Genomic DNA, 27,584 nt, shown 5'->3' with positions numbered 1-27,584 from the left:
AGGTGTCAGTGTGGCAGATATATCATGTAGATATCATTGCATCAGTTACATCACACATAGTGCATACACATCACCTTTGCATACTGACAGTCATGCAGTGTGTATCACATGGATACTGTCCCTATACAGGCATATCACGTTGTACATGGTTGATGTACACACACATGGCCCACATGGTGCTGTGGTTGCCATATTACACCATGGCGTGGGTACACATGTGCAGGACCACGCATTTCTGGACCATATGTCTAGCTGATACCTTGGGTGCCCTTGTACCAGTGCCATACACACATGTACACGCAGGCCATGTTACAATAACACATGTGTGGTGTACCTTACACAATGGATACAACGTTACATGTCTCAGTATAGTCATGCGGTGCTCTCTACCCGGCTCAGACAGTTTACATATGCAAATGACAGTCATGTAACACATCTGTACTCACCTGCATGCCACTAACACAGGGGTGTAATCTACTCTGCCATGGGCCATGTTCTCCGCAGTACTGATGCATGTAGTACTCCTACATGGCATTTGCAGTGGGCAGGGTGGGAGGAGCAGTCCTGCATGTGTGCACACATGCCACATTGCTCGGCCCGGGCGTCTGTGTGACATACACAGACTGGACACACACCGTGCTGTGGGACATAGGTCCTGTGCACATCCCACAGGGGCACACTGTGTCATTAGTCATGTGATAGCTCCCTTGCTGGTAGGGTGACACAGACCCATGGTACCAACACAGCGGACATACTGTATAGACATGACAGCTGACATCCACTTCTGCCGTTCAGTGGACACTACCATGGGGGGTGGGTGTCAGTACTGTGTACATTGCACATGTGTTTACACACGGCCCTGCTGGACATCATTGTGGCACACATTGCACCTGCTATGGAATGTTTGGACATGGTTACTTGCTGTTCCCTCCATTTCGGGTACCTATTCTGCTACTACATTGTCCCATATGTGCAGGCCATACATATCTTGTGTATGTACATAACATTAGGCCATCCCTCCATCATGCATGCTATGCCTGTGATACTGTCTATGATTTGTGAACATATCCATCATGACAGCTTTGCATTACACATAATTGACATAGTCGCCTACTGCGTGGGATACGTGCACGTCGTGCGCACATTCCGTATGACATCGGCGGTATATGCCCATGCACATGTGTGCTGTGACACTATACATACATGTCCTATCCCCTGCTGTGGCACTTCATTGTTGGATATCCACTGCCAGCATCAGCGTGGGTGGTGGCATTGTTCTGTGTTTGCAACCCTATGGCAGACCTGGGGTAGGGTTACCACCTGTGCCACTTTGCAAGGGACAGTCCCTCTTTGGGCAGTTGTGTCCTGACAAAATATATTACAAATGGCAAATGTCCTGAGATTGTAGGACATCACTATATCCCATTTTTATGTAAGAGTTGCATAACATAGTTATTTATGTATGTACATTCCTAAATGTTACAAGACACACAATAAGCAACTTAACTGCTACAAGACTACACTTTTCTTTATGCAAAAGAGTACAGTTCTAACCTTTGTACTGACCATGGGTATGTGTCCACCTGTAACATCTGATGTGTGTCCCGAAGATTTCCCACTTTGGCCATTTGAAAAGGTGGCAAGCCGAACCTGGGGTTATCCCGGGTGTGTACATGTTGTCCCACTGCTGTGCACACGTTGTCCACAGTCGTTGTTATGCTGCGCGTTTTAGCATTACATATCCAACCTTCGCCTCTCTCTGCCTGATGGACAGGTATCTTTACCTACACACACCGTTCACATACTGTACAGATTCGTCATACGTATCGTGCGTTACACACCAGTACATGTCGTGGGTTCGACATACCTTTCCGGCCTTTGGTTCTGCGTTCGTCTCTATTTCCTTGTTTCTCCTTCTGTATTCCTGTTTGTTCGGTATGAACATACGGTTTGAATATCCAGGGAGTCTTCCTTATATTCGTCGTCACCTGAGGCATGTGGGTTAATCAGGCCAATAGCTGTTCCTCGGTGTGTACTTATGCGCATATCACCGGTGATCCCCCTCCTTTCGTTCGTTACGCGCTGGCACTAGGCCATGGTTCTTTCCTCGTGTGGCCGTTGGTTATTTGCAATACCTTCGTGAGGGTGGTATGTATTGTATCATGTTTGTGTGACTGCATCCGCTATGTGTGGTGTCGGGTACATTTCGCTGTGGTGTTAGCCGTGGATTGTGTGTGTTGGGTATGGTATTGTGTTCGACATGTGGGTCTCCGTGTCCTGGCGGCGTCTGTCGATGGCGTTGTGCATTCAGATGTGTAACATAGCTGTTATTTTCCTGTACACAGCGGATGCAAGGATGCATCAGCCGCTGCTAGTGTTTCCCATGAGCTTGTTGTGGGTATGCCGCTGTCATTGACTGCCTGTATGTGTTTGCTACGGTTTTAGCTGTTATCCCTTTGATATGTGCAATGGGGTATATCTGCGGATGTGGGTGAGTGCGGGTGTGAGTCTTGCATTTATACATACCAGATATGCTTGTGTGTGTGCTCCATCCCTGCTTGGGGTGCTCCAGGTTACCTGTCTGTTGTTCTGGGAATGTTTGTTTTGTTGATGTCGTGTGCTGTCGGTATCGCCTGCATGTGTGCTTCCTGCACGTATTCCTCCTTCACATCGGTTATATATCTGCGGATGTTCGTCCGTGCCTACTATCCATTGGCATTTTGTCGCTGATAGTTACGGTGAATGTGGTCCTATACTTGGGGCGGCCTGTATGCTACTGGTAGCCTCCTATTCGTGCCGCTTGCTTACTTCACGGTCGTGGAACACACCGCGGTATTTATGGGACCGTAAGTGTTCACGATCGGTGCCGGGATAGCACATTCGTATTTTCGCCGTACATGCCTGATGCTGTGTAACGTTGCCGACGGACCGTGTGGAGTCTACCTTATGGCCGCCATACATACGGTCATGGTTTGTACATGCGTCCTTTGCATCTCCTGATGGCTATGGCCCTGTGGTACACTTTGGGACATTTCCGCTTTGCATCGTTTTACGTCGCCACGTGCATAGCCACTGAGGAGATGTCAGTACTACTTTGTGGGTACTGCTGTACATACGCCTATGGTTCCTGTACTGTATGCCTCGCCTGTTATTACACTCCGCCTGTGACATGTCATCTACATACACATTTTACACTGGCACACACATTACACACACACAGCGGAACACACAACAACCTCACCTCACACATACACATATTGCCGCCATGGCTGTCAACCTTCTATTTCCAGAGTGAGGAATACACACAGTAGTAATGTGAAACAAATGGGCATAATGTGGAACACATAGTAATGGCATAGTGACAACTTCAGCTAAGTAGGTCATAGGTTGATTATAATATGCTGATTTACTTACAGTGAAGAACCTTTAATGAATTACTATGAGTACATTCTATTTACCAGGATGTCATTTATATACATTCCTAACAATAGATGTTTGACAGACATTTTCGATGTGGAACTTGGAGGAACTGCGAGGAACATGAACTCTTTTACACCTCAAATGAGGTACGTTCCTCATAATGTCGTACACTTCACTGGTATGCTTTCCGCTTTCACACCGACGGTTGAACACAATACCTACGTTGGCATCGCGGTGGCGGCGTGTATCTCCGCACTCATATCCTATGGATATGACACGCACATATCTAGGGTTGCCACCTTTTCAAATGCCCAAAGTGGGGAATCAAAAAATCGATCCAACACATCACTGAAGACAAACCTCAAATTTAATGAAATACACGTGAAGCGCTTTTCGTCGCCCAAGTTTGAGCAACTTCCTCAGACTAAAAAAGTTAATTACATTAACATATTTATACTCTCACGTCACTGATATATTCATTGAGAGTATCAATTAACAAAAGTCATTAAGTTAAAGAACCCATCATATTAAAAAACCCAACCAAGTATTGCTACTTCCACAGCTGACAACAGCAAACAAGTTCCAAACGTAAGTATTTAATACATAAAGTGAAAATATTTATATTTATACTTATCTCTAAAGAAATATAAATATATATATAAAGTTAAAGTAATATATAAAATTGTGTAGTGTTTCATAAGTGTTTTTCCAGTACTTTAATATCCTGTAGAGTTGAAACATGTCACATTCTCTTGATACCAAGTCAGATATCTAAATTACTAAGTATCTTACCACTAGTGTTATAATAAAATTACAGTTCAGAACAAAAGTATTTTTCCAAAACTAGTTAATTTGATACTAAAATCGCTAAAATTGTAAGATCTAAAACTATAACAAAATAAACCTGTTACAAAAGGTTCGAGATGAACTATACAAAGGAATAAAACTAAAATACAAATAGCTATAAAAACCTAAGTATAAAGAAGTTTATACAACCTATAATGGGTAATGTGTAGAAAGGTGTGTGTGAAAGTGTGTCACATGTATTAAACATAAGAAGTCATATATACTATGCTCCAAGTAGTGTAAATACTTGAAACATTTAACTACGATTCAGACTTCTAAGTTTAAGTAAGCAGCCTATATTGCAATGGTCGTTTAAACCTGGATAGCAAAAGGCATTAGTGCGCCATTGCCAAGTAAGTTCACGCTCTTCTAACAGTAAATTGTAAGGCCCCCCTCTAATATTAGTCTGAATCTGATCCAGTGCTGAAAATTTGAAACTGTGCCCTGGATGCATGGATATATGTTTAAATAAAGCGTTTTCCATTTTGTTGTTCTGTATAGCATATGTATGCTCATAAACTCTTTCTTTAAACTGCCTTTCAGTCTTCCCTATGTAGAAAGCTGAACAAAGTGAGCATAAAGCTACATATACTATTAATTTAGAACAACAGTTTAGTTTATATCTAATTTCGTACTTCTTATTGTTGATAGTGATCCATTCTCCACTGTACATGTGTTTACACATACTACAATTCTCACACATTTTCATTCCATTCCTTCTACTAAAGTTTTTAGTAGGGTTACCTTCCCAAATGTTTTTCAAATTGTAACCCCTTCTATAAACAACTCTAGGATAGTTACATAGTTTCTGAGAAATACTCTTATCCTGTTGGATTATTGACCAGTTTTTAAATAACAATTTTTTTAATAAGGTCACTATCCGTATTAAAAGTCGTAATGAAACTAGTTCTAAACTCATTACCAGACTGGATATTAAAATCTAGACCATACCTCTCTTCCAAAGGGCATGTTTGGCTAACTTCTGCTGTAACGTCTGCTATAACATGTGTTCCCTGGTCAAAAGACTGATTTAAAATGGGGACAATGATACCATTAAGTCTTTTAAACCTTACTTCCTCTACAATTTCTTCAACAAATTCAAACGGATAACCTCTCTCACTGAAAAAGTTAGTAAGTAAGTCACACTCAGAATCAAAGTCGTTGCTATAAGTAGTCATTCGAGCTGCTCGTATCAATTGACCCTTAACTATAGACTTTTTCTGTGTGATAGGATGAAGGCTTGAAAAATGTAAATAAGAGTTGCAGTAAGTCTCCTTTCTATGTATTTTAGAAAAGTATTGGTTATTAACAGTATCTTTTGATAGGTTCACGTCCAGATAATCTATGGAAACTAATTGAAAATTAGAAGTGAACCTCAAGAAATCTGTAGTGCTGTTAAGAAAGTTTAATAGCTTGTCTGCTTTTCTTTGATTGCCCTCAAAAAGAATAAAGATATCGTCCAGGAAGCGAGTGTAAAACTTGATGGAAGGAAACCAAGTATCGTTGTTAAATATAAAGTGGTGTTCCCAATATGCCATAACAGTATTTGCCAAACTGCCCCCTACTGGGGACCCCATTGCAACACCACATTTTTGCAAATACAATTTGTCGTTGAAAGTAAAAAAGTTATTAGTCAAGATGATGTCAATCAAAGTTGTCACTGTAAATATTTCATTTGTTGAAGCTCCTTTTTTATGTAAAAATAGGTTAACCCACTCTATAGCCTCTAAATGAGGAATTGATGAGTATAAGTCAATAACATCTACAGTGACAAAATTGTATTCTTCATTGTATGATATGTCATTAAGATTTCTCAAAAATGACCACGAATCTTTGCAAATCTGAACTTCAGTAGTTAAATATTTTTTTAGAATACTGTCTACCAGTTTAGCTGATGCATATGTTATAGAGTCTCGGCCATCTATGAGTGGTCTAAATGGGGGGTCAGAAATATTTTTATGAATTTTAGGTGTTGCAAACATAATTGGGATCCTAGGCCAGTTCATACTAATATAATGATAACTATCTAAATCAATGTAACCATCCATGAATAAGTCACTGTAGTAACTTTTAATCATTCTATATGCAGTATTTACTTCATTTAAGGAAACTTCCTTGTATGTTTCGTTAGCTAAAATATTTTCTACTCTATCAATGTAGTCAAAATTGTTAAATAAAGTAATTCCCCCGCCTTTGTCAGGTTTAATAGCCCTAATATTAAGTGTTTTAAAAGTAGATAATAACGTTTGTTCTTCCTTACTAATATTGCTTCTCTGCCTGTTTTTCCTATAAATTCCAGAGCATGCATTGTTACCAATACTACGCAAGTCTAATTCCATAATGTCTTCAAATGTAGACAGTGTAGGATGTAATATAGGATTATATTCACTCACAAGTTTAAGTGGTTGTTTGACTGATGGAGCATGTTCTAAAAGAATGCTAAGATTTAATTTCCTAACAAATAGTTTAGTATCCTTGATACACTGTACCAAGTCAATACTTTTAGTAGGTACAAAAGATTGTCCCCTAGAAAAAACATCAGCCAGAGAAGGTTCAATATCAATGCAGGAAAAATTATAAATCACAAAGTCCCCTGCTTTGTTATACACAATGTTAGGGGTATTCACTTCTCGGTCTATCTCTTCGGTTTGTATGTTTGACCGAATTGGTTTTTTGATTGTTGGTGTTGATAAAAGTTCTGCTGATTGTTTTGATTATAATTATTAACATAGTGTCTCTTAGGAATGGCCCCTGAGTTCTGTCTGTCGTAGTTGTTACCCTGGTTAGATGAAGTAGTCGGTAGACCGTCCTGATAGTCCCTGTTAGGTGTAAGTTGTCTTCCGTTTCTCAAACGGCCAGCCCAAGTGTTATTGTTTCTGTTGTTCGATCTGTCCGTCGAAGACCTAGAATTGGGTTCAAGACTAGTGTCTTGTTCGTCAATAAAGGTCTCTAAAGTACTAGCATCGTTCACTGTAATGTCATTAGGTACATTGATACCCCCTGGTGGTTTAGGGTATGCTTTACCTTGGTCATACGCAAGTCTGTCTCTAGTAAGCTTTTTATTTTTAGTGAACTTTAATTTATTCAAAAGTTGTTCGATAGATGAAAAAATTCTGTCATAGTCGAATTTATATCTGTTGAATTCCAAATGATTCGTAATAAAGCTGTTAAGCGTCTCAACTTCTTTGCTGAGCTCTGAAATTTGAAGCCTATAGTGTTTTATCATACATTCCATGAGTGCAAGACCCTGCTCGTTAAACAAATTCATTAACTCAGTATGAAATAAAGAGTTAAACAGCAGTCCAGTTGGATAAACATGGTGCCTTAAACCTTTAGGCACAATGCGCAGTCTACAACACTCCAGAAAGTAGTTAACTTCAAGCTGAAGTTTTTTTAATTTTCAGCAGTTTAATATCAAGAAGTTTGAGATTGTTGGTAAATTCTTTTTCACTCACCTCCTGTGTGTCCGCGTTGGGAGCCGGTTGCTCCGTGTTGTTAAAGTTGTTGAAATTAAGGTAGTTGGTGTTCTTAATCCAGTCCTTGAAAGCGGGAGCTCCAATAAGCTCCCCAACGCCATTAGACCTCAAGTGCCCCTGTGAACCAGGTTCAACGGTGAGTTCAGGAGTAGTGTTGTTAGCGACTAACAACTGGTTGTTTTGTTCACTTAGAACAAAACTGTTTGAATTACCAGAAGGTTGTGTTCCATTATTAGCTTGCAGAGAGTTCAAAGTACTGGAAATGTTACCGCCAGTTGATGTAGCTGGTGTACGTTGTCCCGGAGGTATGGAATCCAATAGATTACAGCTTTCCGGTGCTTTCGAACTAGAAAGGTCAGCTGCACCAAGTTGGGAATCGAGACGGGATGAAAGCTTGTCGACCCTTTCAGTCAGAGCCAAAATCAGGGCTGTCAGGTTCATGTCATCGTCACAGGAAGGTTTTTTCCCCCTCACAATGTTCTGAGAAGGAGGGATTACTTCCTCGTCTTCACTTTGGCCGTTGGATGCCATAAACACAACAGACAAACTCGGTGATGAAAAAACAAACTAAGGAAATCAAAAAATCGATCCAACACACCACTGAAGACAAACCTCAAATTTAATGAAATACACGTGAAGCGCTTTTCGTCGCCCAAGTTTGAGCAACTTCCTCAGACTAAAAAAGTTAATTACATTAACATATTTATACTCTCACGTCACTGATATATTCATTGAGAGTATCAATTAACAAAAGTCATTAAGTTAAAGAACCCATCATATTAAAAAACCCAACCAAGTATTGCTACTTCCACAGCTGACAACAGCAAACAAGTTCCAAACATAAGTATTTAATACATAAAGTGAAAATATTTATATTTATACTTATCTCTAAAGAAATATAAATATATATATAAAGTTAAAGTAATATATAAAATTGTGTAGTGTTTCATAAGTGTTTTTCCAGTACTTTAATATCCTGTAGAGTTGAAACACGTCACATTCTCTTGATACCAAGTCAGATATCTAAATTACTAAGTATCTTACCACTAGTGTTATAATAAAATTACAGTTCTGAACAAAAGTATTTTTCCAAAACTAGTTAATTTGATACTAAAATCGCTAAAATTGTAAGATCTAAAACTATAACAAAATAAACCTGTTACAAAAGGTTCGAGATGAACTATACAAAGGAATAACACTAAAATACAAATAGCTATAAAAACCTAAGTATAAAGAAGTTTATACAACCTATAATGGGTAATGTGTAGAAAGGTGTGTGTGAAAGTGTGTCACATGTATTAAACATAAGAAGTCATATATACTATGCTCCAAGTAGTGTAAATACTTGAAACATTTAACTACGATTCAGACTTCTAAGTTTAAGTAAGCAGCCTATATTGCAATGGTCGTTTAAACCTGGATAGCAAAAGGCATTAGTGCGCCATTGCCAAGTAAGTTCACGCTCTTCTAACAGTAAATTGTAAGGCCCCCCTCTAATATAAGTCTGAATCTGATCCAGTGCTGAAAATTTGAAACTGTGCCCTGGATGCATGGATATATGTTTAAATAAAGCGTTTTCCATTTTGTTGTTCTGTATAGCATATGTATGCTCATAAACTCTTTCTTTAAACTGCCTTTCAGTCTTCCCTATGTAGAAAGCTGAACAAAGTGAGCATAAAGCTACATATACTATTAATTTAGAACAACAGTTTAGTTTATATCTAATTTCGTACTTCTTATTGTTGATAGTGATCCATTCTCCACTGTACATGTGTTTACACATACTACAATTCTCACACATTTTCATTCCATTCCTTCTACTAAAGTTTTTAGTAGGGTTACCTTCCAAAATGTTTTTCAAATTGTAACCCCTTCTATAAACAACTCTAGGATAGTTACATAGTTTCTGAGAAATACTCTTATCCTGTTGGATTATTGACCAGTTTTTGCTGAACATCCATGCTTACCATCCCTGCTAGCCACACCCTAAACACACAACCATAGCAGCATGCATGGTACATACACACTACAGCCGGTATTACTGACATCCACTGACAGTGGTAGTTGATGGCATGGCACCCCGTACGATGGACGGTCTACGTGCCTATGCCAACACTGATCACAGTGCACTTCTGCTACATTTACACACTGGTAGGGACCATGCTATTCCACACTGAGACATGGTGGTACTGGCCTTTTCACAGACGCCACAGTGGTATTCCTGTTCCATGCACACGTGCTGTATGGGCACATGTGCAGGCTGTTGCACGGTAGTTATGTTCACCTGTGTGTTGTGTGTCACTTGACAGTCATGGTGTGTCCTGATGGTGCATGACATACTCCACAGCTAGCTACCTACACATGACTGCCAGACATTGCAGTGTGGGCCCTCACGCAGTGTGGTGGTATGTCTCTGCTGTTTGACTACATCCACATTCAATGCAGCATACCACGGTCATGCAGGCATTGACGACACAGATGTTGCTGCCATCGTGCCTGCCAATGGGGTACCTACCAACAATACACACTCTCACTCACTACAGGGTTCCAATCCTTGGCTGGACATTGTATTAACCCTGTGGACACATACATAGTACTGCCATGCACATGTTATGTCCGGGAACACAGTCCCAATGTCACCTCAAACCGCCGTAGTTGTTGTATCCGGCCAACCTGGCTGTTACATGTCTCTGCAGCAGCACACGTCAGTGACTGCTAGCCCATTCATGTACGTTGTGCACCCTGACCACCACACTACCACATCTATCACACTACACATGGATGGTACTGCATTGCACGTATGGGGCTGCATCTCTACACCCATGACTGGGCCATTCAGTATGGCACTGGGCCACATCTTGACATACATGCTTCACACACTCATTGACTACCTGCATGCCTTTCCTGGCACCCTTGTTGGGCTTCTGTGCCACAGCACACCACATCCCATGCTGGCCACCTGTCATATTATTGCATGGGTGGTTGGGGTGGTACAGAGGGTATCACATCAGACATGATCCGCTCTTTGCCCTTCAGCACCATTCCACTTTATGCTATTGCCAGTGTACACATCCAGCATCACATCGTACCCTATGTATCGGGATGTTACGCCATGTGCCTTCTGTACAGTTCACACAGTGGTGCAGGCATATCATGCTAACTACAACGTGTGACATTGCACGGTCCTCAGACATGTGGCCCCTCATGCTCAGTATTTGCATACGTACACTACCTGCTGTCACACAGTACTGTACATGCCTACATATACCACTTCTACATACCTGGCAGCATTCTAGCTCATCCTACTCATGTTGCTGACACCCATACAGGTGTCAGTGTGGCAGATATATCATGTAGATATCATTGCATCAGTTACATCACACATAGTGCATACACATCACCTTTGCATACTGACAGTCATGCGGTGTGTATCACATGGATACTGTCCCTATACAGGCATATCACGTTGTACATGGTTGATGTACACACACATGGCCCACATGGTGCTGTGGTTGCCATATTACACCATGGCGTGGGTACACATGTGCAGGACCACGCATTTCTGGACCATATGTCTAGCTGATACCTTGGGTGCCCTTGTACCAGTGCCATACACACATGTACACACAGGCCGTGTTACAATAACACATGTGTGGTGTACCTTACACAATGGATACAACGTTACATGTCTCAGTATAGTCATGCGGTGCTCTCTACCCAGCTCAGACAGTTTACATATGCAAATGACAGTCATGTAACACATCTGTACTCACCTGCATGCCACTAACACAGGGGTGTAATATACTCTGCCATGGGCCATGTTCTCCGCAGTACTGATGCATGTAGTACTCCTACATGGCATTTGCAGTGGGCAGGGTGGGAGGAGCAGTCCTGCATGTGTGCACACATGCCACATTGCTCGGCCCGGGCATCTGTGTGACATACACAGACTGGACACACACCGTGCTGTGGGACATAGGTCCTGTGCACATCCCACAGGGGCACACTGTGTCACTAGTCATGTGATAGCTCCCTTGCTGGTAGGGTGACACAGACCCATGGTACCAACACAGTGGACGTACTGTATAGACATGACAGTTGACATCCACTTCTGCCGTTCAGTGGACACTACCATAGGGGGTGGGTGTCAGTACTGTGTACATTGCACATGTGTTTACACACGGCCCTGCTGGACATCATTGTGGCACACATTGCACCTGCTATGGAATGTTTGGACATGGTTACTTGCTGTTCCCTCCATTTCGGGTACCTATTCTGCTACTACATTGTCCCATATGTGCAGGCCATACATATCTTGTGTATGTACATAACATTAGGCCATCCCTCCATCATGCATGCTATGCCTGTGATACTGTCTATGATTTGTGAACATATCCATCATGACAGCTTTGCATTACACATAATTGACATAGTCGCCCCTACTGCGTGGGATACGTGCACGTCGTGCGCACATTCCGTATGACATCGACGGTATATGCCCATGCACATGTGTGCTGTGACACTATACATACATGTCCTATCCACTGCTGTGGCACTTCATTGTTGGATATCCACTGCCAGCATCAGTGTGGGTGGTGGCATTGTTCTGTGTTTGCAACCCCTATGGCAGACCTGGGGTAGGGTTACCACCTGTGCCACTTTGCAAGGGACAGTCCCTCTTTGGGCAGTTGTGTCCTGACAAAATATATTACAAATGGCAAATGTCCTGAGATTGTAGGACATCACTATATCCCATTTTTATGTAAGAGTTGCATAACATAGTTATTTATGTATGTACATTCCTAAATGTTACAAGACACACAATAAGCAACTTAACTGCTACAAGACTACACTTTTCTTTATGCAAAAGAGTACAGTTCTAACCTTTGTACTGACCATGGGTATGTGTCCACCTGTAACATCTGATGTGTGTCCCGAAGATTTCCCACTTTGGCCATTTGAAAAGGTGGCAAGCCGAACCTGGGGTTATCCCGGGTGTGTACATGTTGTCCCACTGCTGTGCACACGTTGTCCACAGTCGTTGTTATGCTGCGCGTTTTAGCATTACATATCCAACCTTCGCCTCTCTCTGCCTGATGGACAGGTATCTTTACCTACACACACCGTTCACATACTGTACAGATTCGTCATACGTATCGTGCGTTACACACCAGTACATGTCGTGGGTTCGACATACCTTTCCGGCCTTTGGTTCTGCGTTCGTCTCTATTTCCTTGTTTCTCCTTCTGTATTCCTGTTTGTTCGGTATGAACATACGGTTTGAATATCCAGGGAGTCTTCCTTATATTCGTCGTCACCTGAGGCATGTGGGTTAATCAGGCCAATAGCTGTTCCTCGGTGTGTACTTATGCGCATATCACCGGTGATCCCCCTCCTTTCGTTATCGTTGGCACTAGGGCATGGTTCTTTCCTCGTGTTGGCGTTGGTTATTTGCAATACCTTCGTGAGGGTGGTATGTATTGTATCATGTTTGTGTGACTGCATCCGCTATGTGTGGTGTCGGGTACATTTCGCTGTGGTGTTAGCCGTGGATTGTGTGTGTTGGGTATGGTATTGTGTTCGACATGTGGGTCTCCGTGTCCTGGCGGCGTCTGTCGATGGCGTTGTGCATTCAGATGTGTAACATAGCTGTTATTTTCCTGTACACAGCGGATGCAAGGATGCATCAGCCGCTGCTAGTGTTTCCCATGAGCTTGTTGTGGGTATGCCGCTGTCATTGACTGCCTGTATGTGTTTGCTACGGTTTTAGCTGTTATCCCTTTGATATGTGCAATGGGGTATATCTGCGGATGTGGGTGACGGTGCAGGTGTGAGTCTTGCATTTATACATACCAGATATGCTTGTGTGTGTGCTCCATCCCTGCTTGGGGAGCTGCAGGTTACCTGTCTGTTGTTCCGGGAATGTTTGTTTTGTTGATGTCGTGTGCTGTCGGTATCGCCTGCATGTGTGCTTCCTGCACGTATTCCTCCTTCACATCGGTTATATATCTGCGGATGTTCGTCCGTGCCTACTATCCATTGGCATTTTGTCGCCAATAGTTACGGTGAATGTGGTCCTATACTTGGGGCGGCCTGTATGCTACTGGTAGCCTCCTATTCGTGTGCCGCTTGCTTACTTCACGGTCGTGGAACACACCGCGGTATTTACGGGACCGTAAGTGTTCACGATCGGTGCCGGGATAGCACATTCGTATTTTCGCCGTACATGCCTGATGCTGTGTAACGTTGCCGACGGACCGTGTGGAGTCTACCTTATGGCCGCCATACATACGGTCATGGTTTGTACATGCGTCCTTTGCATCTCCTGATGGCTATGGCCCTGTGGTACACTTTGGGACATTTCTGCTTTGCATCGTTTTACGTCGCCACGTGCATAGCCACTGAGGAGATGTCAGTACTACTTTGTGGGTACTGCTGTACATACGCCTATGGTTCCTGTACTGTATGCCTACGCCTGTCATTACACTCCGCCTGTGACATGTCATCTACATACACATTTTACACTGGCACACACATTACACACACACAGCGGAACACACGACAACCTCACCTCACACATACACATATTGCCGCCATGGCTGTCAACCTTCTATTTCCAGAGTGAGGAATACACACAGTAGTAATGTGAAACAAATGGGCATAATGTGGAACACATAGTAATGGCATAGTGACAACTTCAGCTAAGTAGGTCATAGGTTGATTATAATATGCTGATTTACTTACAGTGAAGAACCTTTAATGAATTACTATGAGTACATTCTATTTACCAGGATGTCATTTATATACATTCCTAACAATGGATGTTTGACAGACATTTTCGATGTGGAACTTGGAGGAACTGCGAGGAACATGAACTCTTTTACACCCCAAATGAGGTACGTTCCTCATAATGTCGTACACTTCACTGGTATGCTTTCCGCTTTCGCACCGACGGTTGAACACAATACCTACGTTGGCCGCATCGCCGGTGGCGGCGTGTATCTCCGCACTCATATCCTATGGATATGACACGCACATATCTAGGGTTGCCACCTTTTCAAATGCCCAAAGTGGGACATTTTTTGTAGAAACGTCAGATTTTGCATGCCAACACATACCCACGGCCAGTACAAAGAACAGCAATTCACTTTTTTGCCAGAATACAAACTTGTAGCATTACAGTTGCTTATTCTGTTTATTATAATATTTAGATGTTTCTTCTACAAAATAACTGTTTTATGCAACTAATAAAGAAAATATAGGAAATAGATTTGTCCTACAATCTGAAGACATTTGCCATTTTGTCAATGTTTTTGCAGGACACAACTGCCAAAAGGGGGACTGTCCCTCACAACGTGGGACAGGTGGCAACCCTACACATATCCCGTTACTGTACCGTGGACTGGTGACCATCCCGACACGCGGATATGTATTGATGCAGGTTAACATTTCCATGGCTGGCGTTACCTGCTCTGCCCACCCTCCAGGATGATCGGGTTGTCGGTCACTATGTTTACTATGTGGTGATTACGTGTCTTACTTATCTGTGAACTTGCATCCCTGGGTTCCATATTACCCTGTTGTACTTTATATCTGTGTATGCGTACATATATTTCTACATGTGTACTGATATGTATTTCCGTATCTGTGTATGCACATGAGTACATATGTGGTCGACTTGCGGCGATAGTGGCAGCATACGGCTATGCCGTGTGCTGTAGAACCGGCGTGCGTTGAGGTGTTGGCGTTCCATGCTCTGCTGGCTATTGGGTGTGCAGTGTTTGGGCGGTGCCTTTGTTGGAGTCACACATACGTCCGCACATACGGTACACATTACGGGCGGACATGTTTGTGTGGCGTCCATTTTACTGTGTGTGCAGGTCAGGAGGTGTCAGTCCATGGGGCCTACACTGTCAAAGTATGTGCTATGCGTTCCCTCTTTGCCAGGGCGTAGGCATATTGGGTACGCCTCTGTCTACCTACTGGGGCTGGCTCAGTGTGTCCATGGCGCTGAACGCCTGTGCCTGTGCTTGCCCTGGCAGTTGTGGCGGGCTTGGTGGCCCTCCGGCATTATGTCCCTGCAGCAGCTGTTTCCGCAGAATCATATTGTGTAGCATACAACATACTATGAATATATGGGCACTTGTGCCTGGAGAGTACTGCAAGGCTCCACCGGATGTATCCAAGCACCGGAACCGTGATTTCAACATCCCGAACACACGCTCTATGATTATTCTCGTTTGTGCGTGTGCCTCATTATGGCATTCTTGCATGTGTGTGTGCATTTCTGATGGGTGTCATCAACCACGGCTCCAGTGCGTAGCCAGCATCCCCCACAAGGTGACCTTGTGTGATGTCCCCCCTGGCGAATACCTGATACAGCTGTGAGGCATGCCAGATATGGGAGTCGTGGTAGCTTCCAGGGCTGCCAGCACACACATCCATAATAATGCCCTGCGCATTGCACACGACCTGGCAATTGATGGAGGGGTATCCCTTGCGGTTTATGTAGCGTCTACCCTGCTCCCCGGGTGGTGACTTAATTTCTATGTGCGTACAGTCTATCGCACCCAGGATCTCCGGGTATTGTGCCACACGGTGGAAGCGGCGCATATTGCTAGCCAACTCCTCCTGAGATGTGGGGAAATTTATGTGCTCATGGGCATGTGTTAACATGGCATCCAGGAACTGGTGTAGTACCCTGGATGCTGATGCCTGTGAGATGCCCATTATGTCGGTGGGCCTTTGAAAGGTACCTGTAGCCAGTATTCGCAAGCTCACACATACCTTTGTGTCCACTGGGATGGGCTCCCCTCTGTTGTCTCTTGTTCTCAGGCGTGGCCGGCACAGCTCCACTATTTGCTGTAACGTGTCCCTGTCCACCCTGTAGCGCTCTACTATCTCCAGGTCTCGCAGCCCCTGGTAGGTCACCCTTGGTCTGAACACTCTCCTTCTCCTGTGAGGCCTACGGTAGTTGTCGGCACCACCCTCCGCAACTCCGTCTGTCTCTGCCACATACCTATGCATCACGGCCACGGCGGCACCCAGCATATACATATTAAAAGTTCCCTGTCTGTTTACACCCTACGGTGCGGCATTTGGGAAATCGGCTGTGTGTTGTGTGCATTCACATTTAATACTGTTGTGCTGTATACCCGGTGATGTCATTGGGTGTGTCTGTGCAGCCGTATCCATGGATTATTTCCGTGGTTTTACGGTTGCAACTGCAACGGTACTGCCTGTAGTGTTACATTACAGTTGCCTGCATTGCCTTGGCCTTGCATCTTACATTACTGCATCCTGCAGGCACATGGCATATGATGCATTTTATCTGCTGCCGCAGTTATGCTACCTCTGTACTTGGCTGTGCTATTTCGGTTCTTTGCTCTTTGCATTTCTACTACATTCCCTACTATCTTTGCACTCATATGCCTCCCCTTTCCCGTTATGCAGGAGTCTGCATGCAGAGTTATCAGCTGCCGGCGTTTGCCCTTCCTGCATTGATTGGTGTTGATTGCTCATTACGGCTCCATTTACACTGCTTCCGCATTTCCTCGTATTCTCCGCATTACCTTCCTATATCCGTGGTTGTTGACGGTGAGGCCGTCACATGACTGGTTTAGGGAACGTAGTCATCCTCGTGCACATGCATCTGTACGCGCATTCTGTACTCTCAGCGCATCTATTTCCTAACACGCCAGTCCTGATGCTGTGATGTGCATTGTACAGCCCAGATTTGCTGACCTCCAATATCCTTCCTCCTACAGTGGCACACCACTCTGTGGTTGACATGTATCTCGTGTAGGCCACTCCTCGGTGTTGTACCGCTCGCGTTTGCTCCATCCTTACGCGCCGCGTTTTTGCGATTCACTATTATCTGCCTCATTTGCATGGAATTGACTACTAATACATGGTTACGGCGCGAACACCGCCACCTCTCCTTCACAACCATTGCGCTGGGTTTGAAGCTTTACATACACAGTATGGTGTGTGGTGGCTGTGCAGCTGATGTCGTTATACTGCTCTTTTAGGACATTGTCATATTATTTCATTGCTTTGCAACTTCTGTGCACATATCCCGGGGTCTGCTGTTCTTTCTACGTCGTGCCATTTATGTCATTTTTACATTTTGTGCATATTTTCTTTGGACATTCTCGGTGCCTTTCCACATTGGCATATTGCACCTATATGATACCTGACTTTGACAGCCTTCCGTTACTCCTCCGGTATGTTTGGGTAAATGTAAACCGCTTTTTTGGTTTACATTGCCGTGCTTACGCTTACGCCTGCGCTTACTGTGGATCGCTATTTGCCCTCATTTGCATGGTGCAATACCGCACACAGTGTGTTTTGCATACCTACGCCGGGGGCGGAGACGGTCCGGCGCACGCCGGTAGTGCACGTGGAATTCATTCATACCTGAATCGCTCAGCAGCCATATTTGGCGTTATAACGCCGACGCTATGCTGGCGCCTGGCGCAAGGTTCATGAATCCCGGCGAATGTGTTAAGGTAATATGGGAAAGGAAGACTACATGGTTTCTCCTCAATTTAATTTCTTCACGTGTTTTGGCTTTCTAATACTATATGGGATGGACTGTATTCCTCAGTCAGCATATGATTAGAGTTCATGAAATTAGTATTGCTTCAGTCTTTGATGTTATTTAAGATTGCCCTTTTCAAGACATGCTATTTGCTCATAATTGCCACCTTCTGTAATTAATACAGGGTTGCATGTATTGGTAGCACATTTAAGCTCAACTATAAATTATTTTTTATTAAACCTGTTGCTCTTAATTTTCTTCCACATTGCCCTCATTTCTGCCTGCAAATCTTGGGATTTTATGACTTTGTGTCTCTCTGTACATAAGATACAGTACTCACTGGTTGTAGCGATTTCACTTATTAATACCACTTTTGTCTTCTTTTCATGGACTACTATATCTTGTTTTCTCATGTCCATTTTGTGAACTATTGGTAATGGGTGATCCCATGTGATATAACATTTATTATTTCTATAATGCTTTGTGGTTTATGTTTCCAGTTCTCCTCAGCTACTTGTATATTGTAGAGTTTGCACAATCCCCAATGCTGTTGTCTTGCTACAATATTATCCCTTTCAGTATACAGACCCTCTGCCATGAGTGTGTCACACCCAGCAGCAATATGTGCAACTGTTTCCAGGTCTTTTTTTTTTTTTTAGAGAACCTGCATTTTCTGTTTCTCCAGTGATTTTCAATGTACTTTGTAATCCAGTGTGTATATAGTCAACTATCCTGGGCCATATTTGTAAGCTTTTCATCTTTTTGTTTCAAATCACCTTTCCTTAACCATTCCCAAGTCAAATCTTGGTCAACATGAGGTTGTTTCAGATTTATGTATTTGTCACTTTATTTGTGGATCTTCCATTTTTTTTCCTTCTCATCTGATCATTTTCTTTCTATACTTTATTTTCCTTTTTGCACATTCAGTTGAAATTCAGATCACTATGGTCAGTGGGAAATTAGACATTTCTGGGATAATTGTTCTCATAAGAAATGAGAGAATAAAACTATTACATGTAGCAGAGGCAGTACTTGGGAGAAGGGAAGATGTGTCAGACTAACAGTGATATATACATACATATATACTAACAGTGATACATGCATACATAAGTATTTCTGAAAGGAAAACCATGTTTGAAGAAATAAATATGTAATGGTAAATATATCAATAATTATGGCAGGAGAAATGAATAAATGTATAATGGTGAATATGTCAGTAATTGTAATGGGAGACTTTAGTTATCACTTAAGGAAGGAAAAAGTAGAATAACATGATATAACATGATGTAACAGTTGATAAAATGTGGGTGGTTAAAAATAGGAGAAAATAGGGTGTAGACATACAGAAAAGGATTTTTAAAACTGAAATAAATTATGTGACTCCTTCAAAGGATATTATGGAAACACTGGGGTAGAAATTGCTTAATGTTCAGATCATGTTGCAGTATGGGCGAAAAGATAAGATGATAGACAGATAAAGTAAGAAAAAGGAGTAAAATGGCTAACTGGTGTGGTAGGCAAAATGGATAAAATGAAGGAGGAATATAGAACATTATAGAATGCACATACAACAATGAGAGTGCACTCTGAAATTGCCTATTATCGGTAGTCATATTTGTGGATGGTATATAAAGAAAAATATATAAAAAAAAAAAAGTATTTTTGGAAGTTAAAATGTGAGATAAGATGCAATATGAAGAAACTATTAGAAGGTATGAAAAGTGATAGAATAAGGTAGTGACAGAATAAGAGAAACAGAAAAAGAATTGGATGAAAAAAGAAAATAAAGATGATATATGCTCAAAAATAATTTTTTAATGAAAAAGTGAAAATTTCACCTTTTTTAGGGTAAGAAGTTAAAAACAAAAGAAAGGAACATGGATGCATTATTAGAAGAAGAAGGTAATATACAATATAACCAGGTTGAAATGATGGAAGTGATTTAAAATTTTGTAAGTAGAATGGATAAAAAAAGAAGTAGAAAGAGGAACATGGAAGATAAAAGGACATCTGGAATTGTTAAGAAACATTTAAAAATAAAATTAAAAAAGAAGAATTGGAGGACATTGTAAGAGAGAGAGGGAGAGAGAGACAGAAAGAGAGAGGAGGGAGAGAGGAATTAGTTATGGATATTATAAAAGAATGGGTCAAAGTGAAAAAGTGTTTTCATTAAAATATTGAATTGGAGGTTGGAGAAGTGTAAAAAAATAAGAAACCATATGTGATGGGGTGGTTAAATTTATATGGAAAAAGATGAAAAATAATATAAAATGTGAAGGTCAATGATGGAAATTTTATGAAAATAATACAAAAAGGCTGAACAAATTATTAGACAAAGTTATTGAAGAATGTTTTTTGGAGTAAAAGGACTAGAGGTGAAACAAATGCTAGTAATGGTAAAATAAGTGGTACATTTGATTTTGATACTAAGCAAGGAGGTAAGATTTGTAATGTGATGTAGCAAAAGCATTTGACAGGGTGAATCATGCGATAATGTGGAAGATATTAAATGCATATGGAACTGGAACATCAAATCTCCTGATGTGCATGGACACAGAAATACTAACATGTGTCCAGAGCAGGGGTAAGTCTAGGTATTAATTTATGTGGTTCTCAGTAATCTCATTTTGTGACCTTCTGGACACATTATTTTGGATTTAACATTGTCACAATCACAAATCTGATAGTAAACTGTTAAATACTTAATAGCTGGAAAAACTAGCATATGTGGGATAGTAGATTTCTCTATCTATGATGGAGAAGATACTACTAGAGGCATTTGTCAGTTTTATTTGGGGTCATGATTGAACTCATTTAAAACAGGTATGATGTACAAAAAAAGAAGGCATGAATTAATAAAAACAAAAAGCTGTAAGGCTAGGAGAGCGCAGTTGAATCACATTTCAATAGGCAATTATACTTCCAAATATCCAAACACAGCGAATATGAAAGGAAATATATTTATGTTCTATCAGTTACTTCTGCACTTTTTGATACTGTGTCATATCAAGATGTTTAGTAAGTAACATATGGAGGCAGGAGATGTCTAACCTCAACGAGGTCTATAGTCTTCCTGAACTCTCTAGAACTTCTTTTTATCACATGACATGCAAAACATTGTAGCTAGCTCTATAGTGTTAAAGCTATAAATCCATGCACAACACCTTTCACCACCAACTAACGAGCCATTTAACTCATATTTCAGCATACAGCGTTTGTATAACACTGACATCATTTACTTTGCAGCAGATGTCATACTTTACTTCTATTCATGACAAATATATGTTGCCATTTACCCTTAAAGTATTTATACCCCACAGTTTTATGATTCAACCAATATAAAAACCGAAGCCTTATTGTACTTTTGCCAATTCAATATAATTATAACTTAATAAGCTCTTCTGGACAGCCTGCTGCTGCTCTATGCTCAGTACTGGTAAATGCTTATTGTTCACTTTTTCTGCTTTGTAGCATGGGGCCAGATTCTAAAAGATTTGTTCAGTGTAAGTGACTTATACTGTTGTAATCCTGCATTTTACAGATAGTACACTAAAGGAAGTCACACAGAGAGGAATTCTTTTGGAATCTGGCCCATGGTATCTATAATCTTACCATGCAAATTGAAATTCTCACCAATGACATAACCTAATATACTGTCACCCTTTCTACCTGTTTGCACTCAGACATCCTTGCATTCGTGCATAAATGTCTGGTTCACAGATTTATTGTTTATGTGCAATTGAGCATTAACAGGATTTGTTAGAAACATGGGCCAATACTGACTTGCTTCATTTTCTAAAGTCAAAACCTTGTTAAACTGCATGCACATTGGTAGCAAATTGTTTACAGTTTATGCACTGTAGCTTTGAAGGCATAATAACTCTTCAAAAATGAAATACCTCACACTGTATTTTCAATAACTGAGACTCTGAACTTGATGTTTTGCACATTAATTCCCACATACAGCATGAAACATATGATTATTTTCAGGTTTTGATTTTTTGTAAAAAAGATACGGTATTTTCCTAAATGGGTTTGAAGCACAGCAATCTACTTATGCTTAAGCTTTACTAATTATCACTGACTTTTGCTTGAATTATAGGAAATGAGGTAGGGAGTCAGGGCATTTCTGAGTCCATGAACTGAGTAAGACCTCTGTCTGTCATATTACAAAGAGAAGAATACTCAAAAAAATCAAGCAGGCTTTAAAAAAAACCGCATTTAATCCTTTATAGTTTGTATGCTCTGAAAGCATATAGAATTAAATACTTATGTCAGCATATGTTACTTATAGCTTCAGAGACCCATGTCAAGCATAACAGTATTAACCTACTTTCTAAGAAGGCATTAATTGCAACTAAAACATTAATTTCTTGTCCATTAACAAAGTTCCAGTGAATTATAATTACAGGCTTACAGTAAAGTAACCATCAATCATGAATCAAATATATATATATATATATATTTGATTAATATACATTTATTTATTTATTGACATTTGTTTACTGGGAAAGTCCAAATGGTCCTAGGTGCCCTTTTTAGTGAAGGCACAGGGAGAAAAGGTCCAAGGTAAAAAATTAATGCAATCAATATTCACAGTAACAGGTTTTATAATGCAGTTTCAGTGAACACATAGCATAGTAGTCAATATAATAACATTTTATTTTCACAAATATTAATATGCAAGCATTGTAGTGAGAATTTACAAGAGTGGTATATAACACACGTAAGAGTAATTTAAGAAATACATTAGAATGAGGTGTGAGGGGGATAAGCAAGCTTAAGTGTTAATAGAGAAGTAGAAGTAGCAATGGAATGGTAATTGAGTCATGCTAATTAGAAGTAGGTATAGTAGTTTACGTGGTACAATGAATAGAGAAGTAGAAGTAGCAATGGAATGGTAATTGAGTCATGCTAATTAGAAGTAGGTATAGTAGTTTACGTGGTACAACAAAGTGGATATTAGAAGGTAATAACCAGGTTAAGTGATTTAGTGCTTCAAAGGGAGGTATAAGAAGGTGATGAAGGATGTTAGGAGAAGCTATGTCCCAGATGAGGAGGAGAGACAAACCGAGGAGGCAGGGAGGAAGTCTTTTAGTAATAGTTTGAAAAGCTTAAGGTGTAAGATAAATATCTGCTTGATATAGGAATTGTATTTCAAATTATAGCTACATTATTGGATACAGTCTGAACCCAGCAGCCCTTTGTGTTTTGAAAATGGTAAACACTTGTTTATTATTTGACTGAATATATACAGATATTTGTACTAATGTCTGTTCAAGCATTTAATTTTAGTGTACAAACTGCAAACATCACCTCTAACTACACTGGATAACTTGGTTTATCTAGTCTAATCATCAAGCAGCTTGTATACAACTGACCTAGGTAATCAACATTATGCATTGTGTTACCCCTCAAACCTATCTTAGGTCTGTTAAATGTTTTTTTAAATGACCTCTCTGATGTTTGAAGCAACTTCTTCCTAAAAGGGTGTGTGTATATGTGTACGTGCACATGTAAAATGCTTGCCACTTATGTGACAAAGATACTTTCTCATTTTGCTCTTGAGCAGTTCCTCACCCACCATTATATGAACCACCCCAACATGCACACAATCAGAGGACACACACATGCGCATGCACACACACACACACACACACACACACACACACACACACACACACACACACACACACACACACACACACACACACACACATAACATTTCTACACTCTATTTTCTGAAAGTTGTTGTGTTAGTGGACTTCCATTTTGGGGTGACTGAATGTTTCTGGTACATCTTACTGTTTCATCCTAATGCAGGATTTACTGAACTTATTCAAGGAATAGTATGCTTGCCTTTCAGGGACTACCTGACTGCTAGACAAATGTATAACAGTGTTGTGATTCTGATTCTGGTGCTACTTAGTGAGGGTAAATGTAATTTTGTATGTAATATATTTTAATTGTCTTGGTGTTTCTCACTCCAGGACCATTCCACCTACCCTGAGGGGCATCTGACAATACTAGTGATTTTAAGTATCAGTGGTAGTGTCAGACTCACTTGCTGAATGAATACTTTCACCTCTCTGTTTTTTTGCCTACAGTTTGGAAATGTGATATTCACTGAACAACTCTCACACTGATCTCTCTGGTGCAACAGTTTCTAGATGTTTTGTAGGCTAAATAAAAATTATGGCAGAGAGCTTCAAACTGGGTGTGTCCCATGCATACCAGGACAAGTAGCAACCTAAGTGCCCATAATTAGAAGAACCTATTACCTGAACTTTTGGACTTTTATCTCAAGACCTAGTACTACTCTGGATCAGGCAGGAATTTGGCAGTTGCTTATCTCAGGGCATAGTACTTCTGTTCAGCAGAGAATTTGACATTTGCCGCTATAAAAGGTTAATATTGAATCACACAACAACTTTAGGATGGCAAGGTTTTTGTTTTTTTTTTATTTTCTGGGTGTTGTCTGTGATTGCTTCTGGAATATTTCTTATTTCTTTCACTTTAATCTGTCTTCTGTTATGTGCCAAGAGTATGCTGGGGTGGAGTGGGTTGGGTTACATCACTTCTTCTTAAAGGGCTTTGGGGGATATGTCTTTTCCAGTGTCTCAAGTTATGAAACTGGTACTGATCATTGTCTGGTGTGCAACTGTAGTTGTTATTAAATAGGGAGAAAGGTACATTCAGCAAAGTAAAGTTTATTAGCATTAGATGTTTTGTGAAATGTGATTATGTGAAGATTGCTTATTTGTCCTGATATCGACAAATGTTACTAGTGCTACTCTTGTAACACTACTGGTTTTCATGTTGGTAACAAGCTGCAGTAGAAGCTGGCTTCACTAATGCACATGCAGGAACCTTGACCTTCTGGCCTTTTTTCTCATGCAAAGGTGACAACATAGAAACTAGCTATGGTATTATCATCCCCAAGAAATAACTAAGAGAAGGTCATGATCACAGATAACCAGATCCTTTGGTCTGCTCTGGTATTGTTTTAGCCTTACATGCATGAGGAAGTATGCTAATTACTATGGTTGCTTATGTGCATTACATGAGTTGTCTTCGGTCTCAGGGTGCATTTAAAACGTATTGGTTCCAGACCAGAATAAGATGCCTCACATCTTGCTGCAGTCTGCAAACTGCTGAGTGGGGCAAAGACTTTTGGGGTGCGGGTGGTGAAAGGGAACTGAACATTAAGAGCTCTGGGGTAGAGAGTAAGGACAGAGGTGATTGGTATTGGATAGGACCTAAACACAATTGTGGTTGTCTGGCATCTGTCATAGGTGCATAACTGTGCCCACTGCAGCTGCTGGCCATTTTCCTTAAGCAGGAGAAACAAGACAACGTGACTTTCATTATCTCAGAACTGAAATGTGTGGAAAACGTAAATGTATATGTTGCAGATGTGTTGATTGTGCTCAGTACATATATAGCAGCTACATTTAATAACAGCAGACACAACTTCCAACAACTTCCATGCAGCTTTTTTATTTGTCCATGAAACCCCAGGCTGCTTCCACATACTATAGCTTCTCATTATATCAATGTATTCTACATTCGGTGGGATTTAAATAAAGAAAAAAAAATGGCATCGATGTGATCGAAGTGTAAGTGAGCATTTCACAGCTGGGGCAGATGTTCTATGTCACATTCAGATTCATTTTTGTCTAATTTTATGTTGGCTGTCTTTTTCCACAAGAAAATAGTTGCCAGCTAAAAATGTATAAAATACCATTTAGATACCTGGAGAACGCAAGCTAGAAAATACTATATAAATGCAACCTCTCTATGAACTCTTTCTTCGGATGTTTATTTGACATATTTTATATGCATCACATTCAAGGTTACTGTGTTCTAAACTTTGATTCTTACATCGTCTAGGTGACGGTCTCAGAATATCTTATTATTTTGATACACCTTATGCATAAACTGTTGCTTGTGGGACTGATGAATTGTGTCTTGTCAGCTTGTACATTAAAAGGTGAGGAAAAGCACACCTGTTAAGATCTTTATGGCATTGTCACTACATCTCAAAGCATTTTCTGTGGAAGACAAATTCATACAATATATAAAAACTTTTATGAGTTTATGTGGTTCAGCTGACACATGGCTGCCTGATAACTTGTTCATCCAAAATCACTGATAAAACAAATGAAAACAGAACTGTTTCTGCTGGCAGATTTGTCCCCATATTTTGTTTATGCAGAATTGTGACTGCTACCATACTGCAAAATATAAATCACTCATACTAGCTGGGCAGAAGGAATTTGTTTGAATTGATTTCTCATCTTGTGGTTAAGACATCAGCCTTTGTGTCTGCATTGCCGAAAGCTCTACTAGGACCCTGTACTTTGTTCTGCATTCTGAAATACATTTAAAAATATTTAGTAAAGAGCTGCTCATGTTTAGTAAAGGTGAGTCACTTCATTGATAACATCCCAAAAAGTGTTTAGTAAAGAGCTGCTCACATTTAGTAAAGGTAAGGCACTTCATCTATAACATCCCAATGAAAGTACTATATTGCTTCCAGCAACATTTACGTTTTGTTATGCTTCTACTGTACCCCCCCTGCCACTGCTAGCCTTGGGCTTATTCCAACCCTGCCTTGCCCTACTCTGCAGAAGGTTAATGCTCCATTATTGGTAGTCCCATGTGTATCCTTTACCAGGTTGGCCTCTTGACCTCTTGCAGGGAAGATTCTTGTGGATATTTAATCCCCCCAGCCAACCCTTTCAGTAAATAAGATCTGTTCCCAAATGTGACTCACTACTGGTACAAAACATCCTTTAAATTTTTGTCAGCTGGCCTGCAGACATTAGTTTTCAAGTAATTTGGCTTGTTATCAAAAGGCTCAGCTCTGTGCAGACAGAAACCTTTGTTGACTAGGAAGTTATCCTGGTTGTGGAAGACGTACATTTTGTTGGTTTTGCATGTTTTACATAAAAGCACTATGGTGACACTACATATGCAGCAAAACATGTGACACATCCGAGCTTCTCCTCATCTGGTTATCCAATCAAATGTGGCTAAAGAGGGAAGCATTCTCAGATGGTGAGAACATTGCTCAGATGTAGGCCTGTGCAGGCAGGGCATTAGAGCACACTGTGCTGAATGAGGTAACAAAGCATGCAAGGACATGGAAAAGATCATAAATATCTAGACCACTGGACTGTTGTTAAAGTTTGGACATAACTAGAAAAATGAATTATTGTACATGATAGGACTGAGACAGAAGCAAGACCCTTGTAAAACAGTGGCATCTGAATTGTGAGTTGCAATCTTACCAT

Source organism: Protopterus annectens, chromosome 7.part0, assembly GCF_019279795.1.
Source record: "Protopterus annectens isolate FY-2018-M chromosome 7.part0, PAN1.0, whole genome shotgun sequence".
In the NCBI taxonomy this organism is placed as follows: Eukaryota; Metazoa; Chordata; order Ceratodontiformes; family Protopteridae; genus Protopterus; species Protopterus annectens.
Note: the sequence above shows the minus strand (reverse complement) of the source record.